General features: G+C 41.1%; 1 pseudogene; it reads right to left on the bottom strand.

The window, feature by feature from the left end:
* Window positions 1-11,054: 11,054 nt before the first annotated feature.
* LOC136132114 (small ribosomal subunit protein uS5 pseudogene) lies at window positions 11,055-11,938 on the bottom strand (annotated as a pseudogene).
* Between the last annotated feature and the right edge of the window lie 331 nt (window positions 11,939-12,269).

Raw genomic sequence — 12,269 nt, 5'->3', positions numbered from 1 at the left:
CTGTATGGGACTCTCTGTGCTTCCTGGACTTGATTAACTATTTCCTTTTCCATTAGGGAAGTTTTCCAGTATAATCTCTTCAAATAGTTTCTTAGTCCCTTTCTTTTTCTCTTTGTCTTCTGGGACCCCTATAATTCGAATGTTGATGCATTTAATGTTGTCCCAGAGGTCTCTGAGACTGTCCTCAATTCTTTTCATTCTTTTTTCTTTATTATTTTCTGCAGTAGTTATTTCCACTATTTTATCTTCCAGGTCACTTATCCGTTCTTCTGCCTCAGTTATTCTGCTATTGATCCCTTCTAGAGAATTTTTAATTTCATTTATTGTGTTATTCATCTCTGTTTGTTTGATCTTTAGTTCTTCTAGGTCCTTGTTAAACGTTTCTTGTATTTTCTCCATTTTATATCCAAGATTTTGGATCATCTTTACTATCATTATTCTGAATTCTTTTTCAGGTAGACTGCCTATTTCCTCTTTCTTTGTTAGGTCTGGTGGGTTTTTATCTTGCTCCTTCTTCTGCTGTATGTTTCTCTGTCTTCTCATTTTGCTTAACTTACTGTGTTTGGGGTCTTCTTTTCTCAGGCTGCATGTTCGTAGTTTCCATTGTTTTTGGTGTCTTTTCCCAGTGGCTAGGGTTCGTTCAGTGGGTTGTGTAGGCTTCCTGGTGAAGGGGACTAGTGCTTGTGTTCTGGTGGATGAGGCTGGATCTTGTCTTTCTGGTGGGCAGGTCTACATCTGGTGGTGTGTTTTGGGGTGTCTGTGACCTTATTATGATTTTAGGCAGCCTCTCTGCTAATGGATGGGGTTTTCTTCCTCTCTTGCTAGTTGTTTGGCATAGGTTGTCCTGCTCTGTAGCTTGCTGGTCATTGAGTGGAGCTGGGTCTTAGCATTAAGATGGAGTTCTCTGGGAGATTTTTGCCATTTGATATTATGTGGAGCTGGGAGGTCTCTTGTGGACCAGTGCCCTTAACTTGGCTCTCCCATCTCAGTGGCACAGCCCTGACGCCTGGCTGGAGCACCAAGAGCCTGTCCTCCACACGGCTCAGAATAAAAGGGAGAAAAAAAAGAAAGAAAGAGGAAGATTCAATAAAATAATATTATCAAACTAAAAAATAATTGTTAAGAAAATAAATTTTAAGTAATAAAAAAAATCGGTCAGACAGAACCCTAGGACAAATGGCAAAAGGAGAGCTATACAGACAATATCACACACAGAAGCATACACATACACACAAGAAGAGAAAAAGGCAAAAAAATATATATATCGTTGCTCCCAAAGTCCACCTCCTCAATTTGGGATGATTCGTTCTCTATTCAGATATTCCACAGATGCAGGGTACATCAAGTTGACTGTGGAGATTTAATCCGCTGCTCCTGAGGCTGCTGGGAAGGATTTCCTTTCCTCTTCTTTGTTCTCAGAGCTCCCGGAGCTCAGCTTTGGATTTGGCCCCGCCTCTGCCTGTAGGTCGCCTGAGAGCATCTCTTCTTCGCTCAGACAGGACGGGGTTAAAGGAGCAGCTGATTCGGGGACTCTGGCTCACTAAGGCCAGGGGGAGGGAGGGGTACGGATGTGGGGCGAGCCTGCGGCGGCAGAGGCCAGCGTGATGTTGCACCAGCCTGAGGCGCGCCATGCGTTCTCCTGGGGAAATTGTCCCTGGATCACGGGACCCTGGCGGTGGCGGGCTGCACAGGCTCCTGGGAGGGGAGGTGTGGAGAGTGACCTGTGCTTGCACACAGGCTTCTTGGTGGCTGCAGCAGCAGCCTTAGCGTCCCATGCCCGTCTCTGGGGTCTGCGCTGATAGCTGTGGCTCGCGCCCGTCTCTGGAGCTCCTTTAAGTGGCCCTCTTAATCCCGTATCCTCGCGCACCAGGAAGCAAAGAGATAAGAAGAAGTCTCTTGTCTCTTTGGCAGCTTCAGACTTTTTCCCGGGCTCCCTCCCGGGTAGCCGTGGCTCACTAGCCCCCTTCAGGCTGTGTTCACGCAGCCAACCCCAGTCCTTTCCCTGCAGTCTTACCTCCGAAGCCCGAGCCTCAGCTCGCAGGCCCCGTCCGCCCCGATGGGTGAGCAGACAAGCCTCTTGGTCTGGTGAATGCTGGTCGGCACCGATCCTCTGTGCAGGAATCTCTCCACTTTGCCCTCGGCACCCCTGTTGCTGTGCTCTCTTCGTGGCTCCGAAGCTTACCCGCTCTGCCACCAGCAGTCTCTGCCCACGAAGGAGCTTCCAGTGTGTGGAAACCTTTCCTCCTTCACAGCTCCTTCCCACTGGTGCAGGTCCCATCCCTATTCTTTGTCTCTGTTTTTTCTTTTTTCTTTTACCCTACCCAGGTACGTGGGGAGTTTCTTGCCTTTTGGGAGGTCTGAGGTCTTCTGCCAGCATTCAGTAGTTGTTCCATAGGAGTTGTTCCACATGTAGATGTATTTCTGATGTATTTGTGGGGAGGAAGGTGATCTCCGCCTCTTACTCTTCTGCCATCTTGAAGCTCCTCCCATTAGGTAGTGTTCTAATTGCATTCTTTTACATGTAGCTGTCCAGTTTTCCCAGCACCACTTATTGAAGAGGTTGTCTTTTCTCCATTGTATGTTCTTGCCTCCTTTGTCATTGATTAGGTGCCCATATGTGTGTGGGTTTATCTCTGGACATTCTATCCTATAACATTGAGCTGTGTTTCTCTTTTTGTGTCAGTACCATACTGTCTTGATTACTGTAGGTTTGTGGTATAGTTTGAAGTCGGGGAGCCTGATTCCTCCAACTCTGTTTTTCTTTCTCAAGATTGCTTTGGCTATTTGGGGTCTTTTGTGTTTCCAAACAAATTGTAAAATTTTTTGTTATAATTCTGTGAAGAATGCCATTGGTAATTTGATAGGGATTACATTGAATCTGTAGATTGCTTTGGGTAGTATAGTCATTTTCACAATATTGATTCTTCCAATCCAAGAACATAGTATATTTCTCCATCTGTTTATGTCTTCCTCAATTTCTTTCATCAGTGTTTTATAGTTTTCTGAGTGCAAGTCTTTTGCCTCCTTAGGCAGGTTTATTCCTAGGTATTTTATCCTTTTTGTTGAAATGGTTAATGGGAGTGTGTCCTTAATTTCTCTTTCTGATTTTTCGTTGTTGGTGTATAGGAATGCCAGAGATTTCTGTGCATTAATTTTGTATCCTGCAACCTTACCAAATTCATTGATTAGTTCTAGTAGCTTTCTAGTGGGCATCTTTAGGATTTTCTATGTATAGTATCATGTCACCTGCAAATAGTGACAGTTTTACTTCTTCTTTTCCAATTTGTATTCCTTTTTATTTCTTTTTCTTCTCTGATTGCTGTGGCTAGGACTTCCAAAACTATGTTGAATAAGAGTGGTGGGAGTGGACATCGTTGTCTTGTTCCTGATCTTAGTGGAAATGCTTTCAGTTTTTCACTATTGAGTATGGTGCTTGCTGTGGGTTTGTCATATATGGCCTTTATTCTGTTGAGGTAGGTTCCCTCTATGCCCATTTTCTGGAGAGTTTTGGGTTTTTTTTTTTTTTTTTTTTTTTTTTTTGCCGTACACGGGCCTCTCACTGTTGTGGCCTCTCCCGTCGTGGAGCACAGGCTCCAGACGCGCAGGCCCAGCAGCCATGGCTCACGGGCCCAGCCGCTCCATGGCATGTGGGATCTTCCCAGTCCGGGGCATGAACCTGTGTCCCCTGCATCAGCAGGCGGACTCTCACCCACTGTGCCACCAAGGAAGCCCTCTGGAGAGTTTTTTATCATAAATCGGTGTTGAATTTTGTCAAAAGCTTTTTCTGCATCTACTGAGATGATCATATAGTTTTTATTCTTCATTTTGTTGTTATGGTGTATCACATTGTTGACTTGTGTATATTGAAGAATCCTTGCATCCCTGGGATAAATCCCACTTGATCATGGTATATGATCCTTTTAATGTGCTGTTGGATTCTGTCTGCTAGTATTTTATTCAGGATTTTTGCATCTATGTTCATCAGTGATATTGGTTTATAATGTCTATTTTTGTGATATCTTTTTCTGGCTTTGGTATCAGGGTGATGGTGGCTTTGTAGAATGAATTTGGGAGTGTTTCTCCTTCTGCAATATTTTGGAAGAGTTTGAGAAGGATTGGTGTTAGTTCTTCTCTATATGTTTGATATCATTCACCTGTGAAGGCATCTGGTCCTGGACTTTTGTTTGTTGCAACATTTTTAATTATGGCTTCAATTTCATTACTTGTGATAGGTCTGTTTATATTTTCTAATTCTTCCTGGTTCAGTATTGGAAAATTGTACCTTTCCAAGAATTTGTCCATTTCTTCATGGTTGTTCATTTTATTGGCATGTAGTTGTTTGTATTAGTCTCTTATAATCGTTTGTATTTCTGCAGTGTCAGATGTGATTTCTCCTTTTTCATTTCTAATTGTTTTGATTTGCCTCCTCTCCTTTTTTTTCTTGGTGAGTCTGGCTAAGGGTTTATCAATTTTGTTTATCTTCTCAAAGAACCAGCTTTTAGTTTTATTGATCTTCGCTAGTGTTTCTTTGTTTCTATTTATTTCTGCTCTGATCTTTATGATTTCTTTCCTTCTACTGACTTTGGGTTTTCTTTGTTCTTCTTTCTCGAGTTGTTTTAAGTGTAGGCTTAGATTGTTTATTTGAGATTTTTCTTGTTTCTTGAGGTGAGATTGAATTGCTATAAACTTCCCTCTTAGAACTGCTTTTGCTGCATCCCATAGGTTTTGGGTTGTAGTGTTTTCATTGTCATTTGTTTCTATGTATTTTTATATTTCTTTCTTCAGTGATCTCTTGGTTATTTAGTAGCACACTGTTTAGCCTCTGTGTATTTGTGTTTTTTACAGTTTTTTTCCTGTAATTGATTTCCAGTCTCATAGCCTCATGGTCGGAAAAGATCCTTAATATGGTTTCAATTTTCTTAAGTTTTCCGAGGCTTGATTTGTGACCCAAGATGTGATCTATCCTGGAGAATGCTCCATGTTCACTTGAGAAGAAAGTGTATTCTGCCACTTTTGGGTGGAATGTTCTATAAATATCAATTAAATCTATCTGATCTATTGTGTCATTTAAAACTTGTGGTTTTTTATTTATTTTCTGTTTGGATGATCTGTCCATTTGTGTAAGTAGGGTGTTAAAGTCCCCTACTATTGTTGTGTTAATCTCGATTCCTTCTTTCATGGCTGTTAACATTTGCCTTATGTATTGAGGTACTCCTACGTTGGGTGCATAAACATTTATAATTGTTATATCTTCTTCTTGGGTTGATCCTTTGATCATTATGTGGTGTCCCTCCTTATCTCTTGTAACAGTCTTTATTTTAAAGTCTATTTTGTCTTATATGAGTATTGCCACTCCAGCTTTCTTTTGATTTCCATTTGCATGGAATATCTTTTTCCATCCCTTCACTTTCAGTCTGTATGTGTCCCTAGGTCTGAAGCATGTCTCTTGTAGACAGCATATATATGGGTCTTGTTTTTATATCCATTCAGCTAGTCTGTGTCTTTTGGTTGGGACATTTAATCAATTTACAGTCAAGGTTATTATTGATATTTATGTTCCTATTACCATTTTCTTAATTGTTTTGGGTTTGTTTTTGTGGGTCTTTTTCTTCTCTTGTGTTTCCCGCTTAGAGAAGTTTCTTTAGCATTTGTAAAGCTGGTTTGGTGGTGCTGAAATCTCTTAGCTTCTGCTTGTCTGAAAAGCTTTTGACTTTTCCATTGAATCTGAATGAGATCCTTGCTGCGTAGAGTAATCTTCGTTGTAGGTTTTTCTCTTTCATCACTTTAAGTATATCCTGCCACTCCCTTTTGGCCTGCAGAGTTTCCACTGAAAAATCACCTGATAACCTTATGGGGATTCCTTTGTATGTTATTTTTTGGTTTTCCCTGGCTGCTTTTAATATTTTTTCTTTGAATTTAATTTTTGTTAGTTTGATTAATATGTGTGTTTATGTGTTTTTCCTAGGGTTTATCCTGTATGGGATTCTCTGTGCTTCCTGGACTTGGGTGACTGTTTCCTTTCCCATGTTGGGGAAGTCTTCCACTATAATCTCTTCAAATATTTTCTCAGACCCTTTCTTTTTCTCTGTTTGTTCTGGGACCCCTGTGATTCAAATGTTGGTGCATTTAGTGTTGTTCCAGAGGTCTCTGAGATTGTCTTCAATTTTCTTCATTCTTTTTTCTTTATTCTGCTTCTTGGCAGTTATTTCCACCATATTATCTTCCGCCTCACTTGTTCGTTCTTCTGTCTCAGTTATTCTGTTATTGATTCCTTCTAGTGTACTTTTCATTTCAGTTATTGTGTTGTTCATCTCTGTTTGTTTGTTCTTTAGTTCTTCTAGATCTTTGATAAACATTTCTTGTATTTTCTCAATCTGTGCTTCCATTCTATTTCCAAGATTCTGGAATCTTTATTATCATTATTATCATCTTTATTATCATCTTTATTATCATTACTCTGAATTGTTTTTCAGGTAGATTGCCTATTTCCTCTTCATTTATTTGGTCTTGTAGGTTTTTACCTTGCTCCTTCATCTGTGACATATATTTTTGCTGTTTCTTTTTTTTTTTTTTCTTTTATGAGTGGGATTGTGTTCCTGTTTTACTGGTTGTTTGGCTTGAGGCTTCCAACACTGCAGTCTGTAGGCTATTGGGTAGAGCTGGGTCTTGGTGCTGAGATGAGGACCTCCATGAGACCTCACTCTGATGAATATTCCCTGGGGTCTGAGGTTCTCTGTTAGTCCAGTGGTTCGGACTCAGATTCCCACTGCAGGACCTTCGGCCTGACCCCGGGCTCACAAACCCAGATCCCGCAAGCTGTGTAGGGTGGCAAAAAAAAAAAAAAACAAAGTAAAAAGTAAAATTAGACTAGGAAACTAGCAGATATGTTAGAAAGAATGTAAAAATAAAAATATAGATGAATCAACAACTGTAAGGTACCTCAGTACCACAATAGTAAAAAAGAAGAGGAGGGAAAAGAAAAAAAAAAGGTGGGGGGGAGGCTGTGTCTGTGGAGGGCAAGACCTAAGCAAGGGTGAGGTTTGGGCAGTGGGTAGGGCCAATGCTCAGGACCCACAGGGCTGGAAAAAGCCCTGGAGGCTGTGGGAGGTGGGGCTTAGGCTCAAGGAACATAAGGGGCCCAGGCGTGGCCCCCACCCCTGGTCTCAGAGGGCAGGGGACCTCACCTGGGAGTCCAGCAGGCTTCCTGGGCTTGAGTGGGCAGGGCAATCACCCTCCACTCCTCTCCTGCTCCTCTTGGATGGTCCCTCCTGCCTGCCTCTCCTGATCTCCCCGGCCTCAGGAGCGCCAATCCTGTCTGGCCTCCACTTCTCCTCCCCGCTCAGTCCCCCTACATCCTACTGGTTCACTTTGGGGTTCCTCCCGTCTTCTTGGGCATCAGAGTCCCCCACCAGTGGCAGGCAGGTGCCCTAGTTGTGGGGAGATGCTAACTCTACATCTTTCCACACTACCATCTTGACTCTGCTGGGTGCTGGGATATATATTTTTAAACGCTGGGATATATATTTTTAGATATATATTTTTAAATGCTGGGATATATATTTTTAGATTCTGTTCTGCTCTATTCTGTCCCATGAGTCTATTTGTGTATCTCTAGGTCAATAGCGTTTGATATCTATTAGGTCAAGTCCTCCCTTACTAGTCTCTCTTTTTTTTCCAAAATATGTATTTTTTTGAGTTGGAGCATTTATTCTTTCATTAAAATGTTTAAATCATTTAATTCAATTTCCCAATTCTCCCTTACCATAACATTCCTTTGGAATTCTATTTAGGATTGCATCAAATGCATTTATTAATTTTGTGAGAATTGACATTTTCTGATATTGTTTTTCAAGCCAATAAAAAGGTATTCATTTCCATTTTTTCCAACGTTATTTAACTCCCTGACCCTTGACTTCTGCCAGTAAGATGAGACCTTTAAAATACTTTTGCTTCCTCCTTCAGTTCATCCTCAACCCTAGATGACACCTTGGAATATGTTTTAATTTTTCTAAAAAAATAAATATTTTTTATTTTTAGACTATTATTAGCACTTACCTTGCCATATTCATTCATACGTTCAACTAAACATTTACTGAGAACCTATGCTATGCACAGTTTGAGGCACTAGGGGTATATCAAGCCAAAAAACCCACAAAACTGCTGTCAGAATTTATGTATGGGGAGACAGATACTAGACAAAATAAATGAGTAAGTTATATACTATACAGCATAGTATTTAACACTTTTAATAGGTGATAAATGTTTTGGAGAAAACCAGAGCATGAATGTAGGATGGAAGGTCACAGCACTGAGCAGAGAGTGCATTAAAATGTTAAATAGTGTAATCAGGGAAGGTCTGAAGGAGAATGGGGCACTGGAGAAAAAACTTGAAAGATGTGAGAGAGAGAGCCATGTGGATGTCTGAAGAAAGCCAATCCAGGCAGAGGAACAAATAAGAATACACTGAGGAGGGATCATGCCCAACCTATTCAGGAACAACAAAGAGATGAGAGTGATGGAGATGGGGTAGAGGGGTGGGGTGGTCAGAATATTAGGAGATGAGGTCTTAGAGATTACAGGAGTTAGGTCACATAGGACCTTGCTACCTATTACAAAGACTTCAACTTGTTTATGGCTGAGCAGTGTTACTCAACCATAAAGAAGAATGAAGTATTGCCATTTGCAGCAACATGGATGGACCTAGAGGCTACCATATTAAGTGAAGTAAGTCAGACAGAAAAAAACAAATACCATATGATATCACTTATACATAGAATCTAAATATGACGCAGATGAACTTATGTACGAAACAGAAACAGACTCACAGACATAGAGAACATATTTGTGGTTGCCAAGGGAGAGGGGGCTGGGGGAGGTTGAATTGGGAGTTTTGGATTAGCAGATGCAAACTATTATATATAGCATGGCTAAACAATAAGGTCCTACTATGCAGCACAGGGAAATATATTCAATATACTGTGATTAATCATAATGAAAAAAATATGAAAAGAATGTATATATGTGGAATCTAGAAAAATGTGTAGATGATCTTATTTGCAAAGAAGAAATAGAGACACAGACATAGGGAACAAACGTATGGATACCAAGGGGGAAGGGGTGGGAGGATGAGATGAATTGGGGGATTGGGATTGACATATATACACTACTATGTATAAAATGGATAACTAATGAGAACCTACTGTATAGCACAGGAAACTCTACTCAGTGCTCTGTGGTGACCTAAATGGGAAGGAAATCCAAGAAAGAGGGAATATATGTATACATATGGCTTATTCACTTTGCTGTACAGCAGAAATTGACACAGCAGTGTAAAGAAACTATACTCCAATTAAAAAAAGAATATATATATATATAACTGAATCACTTTGCTGTACAGTAGAAATGAACACAACATTTTAATTCAACTATACTTCAATAAAATAAAATTTTTAAAAACCCATTTGAAAAAAAAGACTTCAACTTTCACTCTCAGAGAAATGGAATAAACCCTTGGACAGTTCTTAAAAAGAGCACCATGTTCTGAGTTAATGCATCAACAGATTGATCAGTCTGACTGCTTTGTTAAGAGTAAAGTGGAAAAGAACAAGATGAGTTAGGAAACTGTAGGAATAATCTAAGCAAGAAATAATAGTCTTATGGACCAGGGGACTAGTGGTGACAAGTGGTCAAAAAAGGTTATATTTTTAAGATAGTAGAACCAATAGGAGTTGCTGAGGGATTAGATGTGGGGTGTATGAGAAAGAAAGAGGTCAAGGATAACTCTAAGGATTTTTGCCTGAGCAACTGGAAAGATTGAATTCCATTAACTGAGACAGAACATCACCAGAGGAACCAGGTGGGGTGGGGAGTAGAGGTAGTGAATCAGGAGTTTGATTTTTGACATGGCTATTAGACTTCCAAGTAGCTGAGACAGAGTTGGATGCACCAGATTGGTATTCAGGAGAGAGAGCCAGACTGGAGATCTACATTAGGAGGTGTTAGTGTATGATTGGTATTTGAAACTCTGTACCTGGGTAACATTATCAATGAGGAGATAATGAAAAGAAGAAACCCAAGGATTTTACCAAAGTGAAAAGATGAAGATAGGAGGAGCCAGCAAAAGAAAACAGAGAAAAAATGGCTAGTGAGGTAGGAAGAAAACCAGGAGAATGTGGTATCTTGTAAGCCAAATGAAGAAAGTATTTCTAGAATAGGGGATGATCAACTCTGCCAAATGCTGCTGATGAGACAAGATGAAGGTATCAGTATAATTGCCCAGTGAAGTAAGCAACATGTGGAGGTCATTGCTGACCTCAAGAAGAGAAGCTTTTTCATGTGGATGACGTAAAAGAAGGTTTAAAAATTTAAATAGCACAAACTTTTGGATAGCATCTAAAAAAGGAAGTGATAAATTTATTAAAATTGGCATTATATTTACACTTGGATTGTTAACTATAATTTTATTTGTTTATATCTATTTTTTCATTGTCAATTAGCAAGAGATTATTTTATTTATCTCAATTTTTTTCATTGTCAATTAGCAAGAGATAAAAGGCATCTTCATCTCATATTGAACACTTTGTGGTTCTCAGTAGGTGTTTGTTGAATAAGTAGGTATGCATTTCTCATTCTAACTAGCAAGGGATACCCTCATTGAGTCAACATACTCACAGAATGACAGAAGTCAAGACCACCAATGGTCTCCTTAAATGAAAAAAGTATTCTTTTACAGTAGTACCTACAAGATCTCAGTTGATGGCTGTACTAAATGGTAAAGTGAAATAACAATAATTCTACTCCAGAGTCCTAACCCCAACTTAAATAATATTTGAAGGTTCCTAGTTAGGCTGTGAAGGGGAAAAAAATGTCACCTATAACAGATGGCTCTACTATATGCCATTTAATCAAAGAACCAACTGTCCTTTAAAGCTTGATTTTCAAAATTGATCTATATATTTAAAAAATAAGTAGCAGGAGAAATAATAGCCTAGGGAAACAATGTAATCCATTTTTTTAAAAACTGGCTTCATTCACTTTATTTTTCTCATAGAAAATTAAGTGGTGGTTACAGCTAGAGCCTGGGTCCTCTGCACGGAAACTCTGGTGTGGGTCTTTACAGGATGGTCGATGAATTCCTGATACGAAGACTTGGTGAACACCGTCTATTTCCAGAGATCAGGAGTGAGATAACTGTAGGTCTTGGAAATGGCACCAAAAGTGGTCTTGGCAAAGTTGCCCAGGATGGCAGCACAGCCCCTGGCAGAGGTGTAGCAGTTGTCAATTCCAGCCATCATCAGTAGCTTCTTGGGCACAGGGGCTGAGATGATTCCAGTGCCCCTGGGGGCAGGGATGAGGCACACCAGCATAGTCAGTGGCCAGTCACCTTGCAAGGGACGGTACAGGGCTTGCCAATCTTGTTCCCCCAGTATACTTGCCACACAGGGACGATGGAGAGCTTGTCCAGAATGATGGCCCTACTGATAGCAATGGCTACCTCCTTAGAACACTTGACACCCAAACCAACATGTCTGTTGTAATCCCTGATGGTGACAAATACCTTGAACCTGGTCCGCTGGCCAGCACATGTCTGCTTTTGCACAGACATGAGCTTCAAAACCTCATCCTTGAGGGATGCCCCTAAGACAATGTCAATGATCTCAGATTCCATGATGGGGAGAGAGAAGAGGTAGATCTCCTCCAGGGACTTGATCTTCATGTCCTTGACCAGGCGGCCTAGCTTGGTGACAGGGAGTCACTTCTTGTCCTTGGCCTTGCCTCTGTGAGCTCTGTGGCCTCGGCCCCCGCCCCGGCCCCAACCACAATGCTGGCCTTGGCCCCAGACATCGCTGCCGAAGCCTCTGTGGAAGCCACCACGGCCTCCCATTCCAGGGCCCCCGGGGCCTCTGGGCCCTCCCATAGCACTGGCATCATCCGCCATTTGGTGTTTTTACAGAAAAGGTTTTGGTAAAAAGTGTCTTCATGTGAGAATTGCATATTAGATAGAGATCAAACATGAAAGAAAAAGAGGCAGAAGAAAATATTGTAAGAGATAATATTCATAGTTCCACTTCAGTGGACTTGGTGAATAAAGAAGCAACTGTGGGGGTGGAGTCAAGATGGCAGACTAGGAGGACGTGGAATTCACATCTCCTCACAATGAGGGCACCTACCAGGCACCGGTGGGGGACCACGGACACCTAAGGGGATGGGAGGAACCCCCAGTGACCGGGTAGGACATGGGGCATGAGGGGAGTGAGGGGGGAGGAGAA

The sequence above is a fragment of the Phocoena phocoena genome, chromosome 12 (assembly GCF_963924675.1).
Source record: "Phocoena phocoena chromosome 12, mPhoPho1.1, whole genome shotgun sequence".
NCBI lineage: Eukaryota > Metazoa > Chordata > Mammalia > Artiodactyla > Phocoenidae > Phocoena > Phocoena phocoena.
This window is presented reverse-complemented; position numbering and strand designations above follow the sequence as displayed.